Source organism: Desmodus rotundus, chromosome 4, assembly GCF_022682495.2.
Source record: "Desmodus rotundus isolate HL8 chromosome 4, HLdesRot8A.1, whole genome shotgun sequence".
Lineage (NCBI taxonomy): Eukaryota > Metazoa > Chordata > Mammalia > Chiroptera > Phyllostomidae > Desmodus > Desmodus rotundus.
In genome coordinates, this window is record NC_071390.1 from 117520554 (window position 1) to 117526553 (window position 6000).

At 45.0% G+C, this 6000-nt stretch overlaps 1 pseudogene; it reads left to right on the forward strand.

Annotated features, from left to right (window-relative positions):
- The first annotated feature begins 4512 nt into the window (after nt 1-4512).
- On the forward strand, nt 4513-4954 carry LOC112320219 (myosin light polypeptide 6-like; annotated as a pseudogene).
- Nucleotides 4955-6000: the final 1046 nt, after the last annotated feature.

A 6000-nucleotide genomic window follows, 5' to 3' on the forward strand; every position in this document is an offset into this window, starting at 1 on the left:
TGTATATATTCGTAAAGCTCATCAATCATTGTCAGGCAGAAATGATCAAACAATAGATAACACTCAAAGAACTATGAGGGCTTATTCTGAGTCAGGGTCAGGTAGCTAAAGGGCCATAAAACTTTCAGGAACAAACTCATTTCAGGCTTGGACCCTTATCATTTAAATTGAGGGTATTAGCAAAGTAGGTTTCATAGGATTTTATGCATTCTTTCTTAGGCCTGATGCCTTTGGGAACCCACCCTATCCAGCACAGGGCCTCACCCACCTCTAGCATTGTTTCAGGCTTAAGGCATTGTTTCAGGCTTAAGTCATGGAGGGGAAGTAAGGCAGCCAAGAGATTAGGAGACTCCTTGCAGACAGAATGAGGACTCAGGCTATGTCAAAGCCAAAGGATGAGGATCCATCACCCCCTTTTTCTAAAGCCCACCAAGTCCTTCCCTGAGGTCCCCTTCATGACTGTGCCTGTCTTAGGTCATCCCCCCTTTGAGGAATCTTACCCGTCATTGGCTAACTGGTCATCTGCCCAGGATCAAGCAGGGTGAAGTGAAAGGGGGCAGAGGCAGTGCCCCTACAAGGAAGATAATCTTTGTCTCCTAAAGGGCTTCTGGTCCCAAGGTCTTTTTACTCAGCCTTAGCCACCAGGGGTTACAGTTTCTGAAACCAGATAGGGCAGTTCCCAACAGGTAACTGTATTAGTTCCCTATTGCTGCAGTAACAGATTACCACTAAGTTAGTGGCTTAAAACAACTCAGATGTGTTTTCTTATACTCCTGGAGGGCAGAAGTCCAAAATCAGTTATCCTGAGCTAAAGGCAAGGTGTCTGCAGGGCTGGGTCTTCCTGGGGAGGAGAAAATCCATCCATTTTCTTGCCTTTTCTAACTTCCTGAGGCCACCTACATTCCTTGACTCCTGACTCCTTTCTGGAATCACTCCAACCCCTGCTTCCTTCTTCAGGTCTCCTCTTGGCTCTTTTGTACTCAGATCCCCCTTGGCCCCTCACTTAGGTCACTTGTGATTAGATTTAGTGCCCAGTTGGATAATCCAGGATAATCTCTGCCCTTCAAAATTTTCTACTTATATTGCGTGTCAACAGTAATTGGAAAAAATTGTTTTTTTAATTTTAATTTTCTTTTTAATCATACCTGCAAAGTCCCTTTTGCCATAGATGGTGACATTCACAGGTTCGGGATTTTAGGACATGGGTATCTTTGGGGCCCATTATTCAGCCTACCACAGTGATCGGCACATGAGGTGGTTACTGGGTGTCTGAGTGAGCCTGCTTTGATGTTGATAGGACTGAACCTCTTCCCCTAAGAAGTGGGGAAGCACAGTGTTTAGGAGCTCAATCTGGATCCAGACTGCCCAAATTCAAAGTTCTGCTCCTCACTAGCTGGGCGACCTTGGGTAAGTTACTTAACCTTTTTGTGCCTCCACTTCCCTCATCTTTATAATGGAGATAATAATAACTGCACCTTATGGTTGCTGGGATGCATTTCTGCATAAAAAGCCTGTAGCAGACTAGTGGCAGCCATACAGTAAGCCCTCAGGAAGTGTTAACCATTTGGGGTTGCTCACAGAGAAAAGCTGGGGATGCCCTAATCTCACCTCTCAGTGTGAGTTTGTCTCAGCCCTGAAGAAGCAAACTGCACTGGGAATCTGAAGTCTCCCTCATGGCGGTCTACGCCTCATCCCTTCCCTGCCAACCTGACCTCCCTGTCTAGAGCAAAATCTGCCCCTCCCCCATCTCCCCCTCTAACTACACCAAGTTAGGAGCCCCTCCTTATCCTCTTCCTGGACCAGAAAATCCACTCTCAGTTTCCCCCCAGAGCACCCCTTGTCCCAAGATAGAATAGGACAAAATAACCTAGTGACCTCTTGATTCAGGGGTTGACCTGGAGCAAAAGTCACTGTGGATCTGTGCCCTCTGTTTAAGAACAAGGACACTGGCCAGTGGTGTCATTGTAGTGCAATGCAGGTCAAGATCGGTTAGGACATATGAGCTTTGGCACTGGGAAGTCCTTTCCTCCATCCCACCCCCATGGTGGTACTTGAGGTCAGCAAACCAGGGCCCAGGGTCCTTCCCAGTGGGAAGTGAAACCCTGAGGTCCCAGCCCATCTCAGCACAGCCACAGCGGTGCGTTGTCAGGATTCTCAGGTGTGCATTGTGTAGGGGAGACAATGACTTGGGGGTGGGGAAGCAGGGCTACTGAAAACTCTCCTATTGTGCCCTAGCCAGTGTGGCTCAGTAACTTGGACATCGTTCTGCAAACTGAACGGTTGCAGGTTTGATTCCTGGTCAGGGCATATGCCTGGGTTGCTGGTGTGCAAGAGGCAATTGATCGATAGATTTTTCTCCTCCTTTCTTTCCTCCTCTCCTTCCCCTCTCTCTAAAAATAAATAAATAAATCTTTAAAACACCCTCTCCCATTAAACCTCTGTCTTCAGTATCAACATCTTCCAATTTTAGATCATCTTTCTACAAGTTCCTTAAGAGCAAAGGAGAATAGGAACCACCTTTTTCATATTTCCCCTTCTCAGTTTTTAGTAAGAGTTTTTTTTTAATCCTGGCAAATTGCTTTATACTTCTCTGGGCCTCAGTTACCTCATGTATAAAATAATTGTTTCAAAAAGTCAGCACTAACATAGCACTTACTGTTTGCCAGGGGTTGACCTAAGCACTCTCCACATTTGAGTCTATATAATCCACACAACAACCCTAAAATATAGGAACTGTTATCATCTCCATTTTACAGACAGGAAAATTGAGGACCAGACACCAAGGTTCCCTGCAGGAGCAGTCTGGCTCAGAAGCTGCCATCAGCACCTCTGCTATGGGACACTCAGGGCAGTCACTGTGAATAATTCTTTCTCAACCACACTTACTTATTTAGGTCTCTAAATCCCAGGCCATTCCTGGATAGGCTCAGCCCAGGTCATGTGCTCACATGGGCCCATATTCATCAGGAATTGAGGACAGACCTTACTTGGCTTGTTTCAACATCCATGATGGAGGCTGAGCCATACCTTCAACCAAAGTACAAACAATGGGTGACTTGCCCCTATGTTAGTTATTATTGCTGTGTGTCAAACTACCCTGAATCACAGCGACTTAAAACAATAAATGTTATCTTACAGTTTCTGTGGGTTAGGGATCTGGATGCAGTTTGGCTGGGTCCTTTCGCTCAGGGTCTCTCACAAGGAAGCAATTAGTCATCAGTCATGAGTACAGTCACCTCAAGGCTCAGCTAGGAGGTGGGTGAGGATCCACCACCAAATTCACTCATGAGGCTGTTGTCAGGCCTCAGGCCTTCACTGGCTGTTAGCCAGAGTCATCAGTTCCTTGCCACATAGGCCTCTCCATGGGGCTACTTGCAGCACGGCAACTGGCTTCCCCCAGAGTGGGGGGAGGAAGGGAGGAAGAGAGAGAGGAAAAGACAGAGAAGAAGAGGAAGAGGAAGAGGAAGAAGGAGGAGGAGGAGGAGGAGAAGGAGAAGGAAGAAGGAGAAGGAAGAAGGAGAAGGAAGAAGGAGAAGGAAGAAGGAGAAGGAAGAAGGAGAAGGAAGAAGGAGAAGGAGAAGGAAGAAGGAGAAGGAAGAAGGAGAAGGAGAAGGAAGAAGGAGAAGGAAGAAGGAGAAGGAAGAAGGAGAAGGAAGAAGGAAGAAGAGAAAGTGCCTTCTCGGTGCAATACTTAGAAAAAGAGTAGAAAGAAGAAATTAAGGTGGGATCCAAATTCTCAGAGCTATTGCATGTAGAACAAAGGGCAACCCAAAGGACTGGTGAAATGGCTTAATCAGCAATGTGTTTCTTTGTTTTTCCATATGTTCGGCAGACAGATTCCATATGGAAACCAATTATAACTTAAAACTAAAGGAAAAATACCATAGTCAAAGTTCAGGAATCCACCATGTAGCAAGAAATGAACAAATTCTCAATATGAAAAACATGCAAGTGTAATTTTAAAATGGATAAAACTGTGGAAGTCTAAGAGTTGCCACGAAATACAAGATCATCGGAACAGATGGAAACTGTCAGCGACATTCTGCAGGTAGAGAAAGGAAAGCTAACCCCTGGAAAAGATGGGTCAGGGTTTGAAGCCTATGAGGTTGTGGTGCACGTTTCAATGGAGAAATGTTGTACCCACCTGTTTGAGAGTTAGGGCTCACAATTAAAGATGTTTGGGGGAGCCACGTGTGTGTACAGATTACTTTCCATGTACCTTGAGAGCTGCACACTAATAGCTCTCAAACCCCTTTGACCTGGACAAAGAGTAAGAAATACATTTTACATAACAACTAATGTGTACACACTCAGACATGCGAGTACAAGTTTTGTGAAAACAATCCTTGTCCTTATTATGTGCTATGAACTCAGACTTTTATATTCTATTGTATGCCATTCCGACATTCCGGTCAGGATCCACTACATATATTTCATGAACCATACAGTTTAAAAAACACTGCTCTGGCACCATTACGCCAGGAAAAGTTCCGACGGAGCTGAACAGCCAAGATGTGTGACTTCCCCAAGGACCAGACCATGGAGTTCAAGGAGACTTGCAGCTGTTTAACTGAACAGAGGATGACAAGATTCTGTACAGCCAGTGTGAGGACGTGATGAGGGTCTGGGCCAGAACCCCACCAATGCCGAGGTGCCCAAAGTCCTGGGGACCCCCCAGAGTGATGGGGTGAATGTGAAGGTATTGGACTTTGAGTACTTCCTGCCCATGCTGCAGACTGTGGCCACAAAAAAGGACCAGGGCACCTGTGAGGACTGTGTGGAAGGCCTTAGAGTGTCTGACAAGGAAGGGAATGGCACTGTCGGCATGTTCTGGCCGCACTGGGTGAGAAAATGACAGAGGAAGAAGTAGAGATGCTGGTGGGTGGCAGGGCACGAGGACAGCAATGGTTGTATCAAGTATGAAGAGCCCGTCTGCGTGGTGCTGAACGTCTGAAGACATTCCCAGTGTGACCAGCGCCTGTGCCTTCCTCCACCCGTGTGAGACTGTGTCTGAGCCCCCCGAGGCTTCCTCGGTGCTCTTGTTGCAGGACTTTCCCCAGCTTGTTTCTCCTGGATGATGTTTGCCATCAGCATTCACCCAATGAACTTGCTCTCTGTGCCCTAAAACACACACGCACGCACACACACAACTGCGCTGTAAGACTTTCACCCTGTTTCACCCTTGATTATGGGAACAGAGTAAAGCCAGAAAGCCCAGATTTACATCAGCTTCTGCATACATAGTTTCTGCTCATATAAATCAAAACTATATATATCCCCACCCCCACCTCATACAAATTGATTTTTCTATACTTTCCACGCTGTTCTGCACTTGGCTTTTTTTGGTTTAACAATATATCATGGAGATCATTAAAGGCTAGCACATTAAATATTATCACCCTTATTCATTCTGATGAATGAATAGTATTTCACTGCATACATGTACAGTGATTTATATTCAACTAGTCATCTATTGACATTTAAGTTGTTTCTATTCTTTGTTGCCTTTATGTGAACTGTGGTGCAGAATAACCATGTCCATAGATCAGTGCATGTGCACATATGTTAAGTTCCTGGATGTGACATTTCTGAGTGAAAAAGTTTGTAATTTTGTACTATAATTTTGATAAATGTTGTCAAAGTACCCTCCTTCAAGATTCCACAGAGACTGTACCAATTTACAAGGACTGCATTTTAGCACAAATGTCCCTTATCGCCTTTGTTCTACATGCAATAGCTGTGAGAAAGGAAATTTGAAAATCGTGTTAACCAAGGAGATTCTAAAGGAGTGGCTTTTCCAAAAAATGATGCATTCAATATTGCAAAATTCTAGCCTTAGGATAAAGCTAGAATTTTGGTTTAATGCTTGTACTTGTAAAGTCTGTTGTTCCTCCCATTCTGAAGTCTTGCTAGTTGGCTGAATTTTTTACTTTAATGATGCACGTATTTCCAGATCTGCTATAAACAACTAAGTACAAACTCAGGAGGGTAGCAAATAGC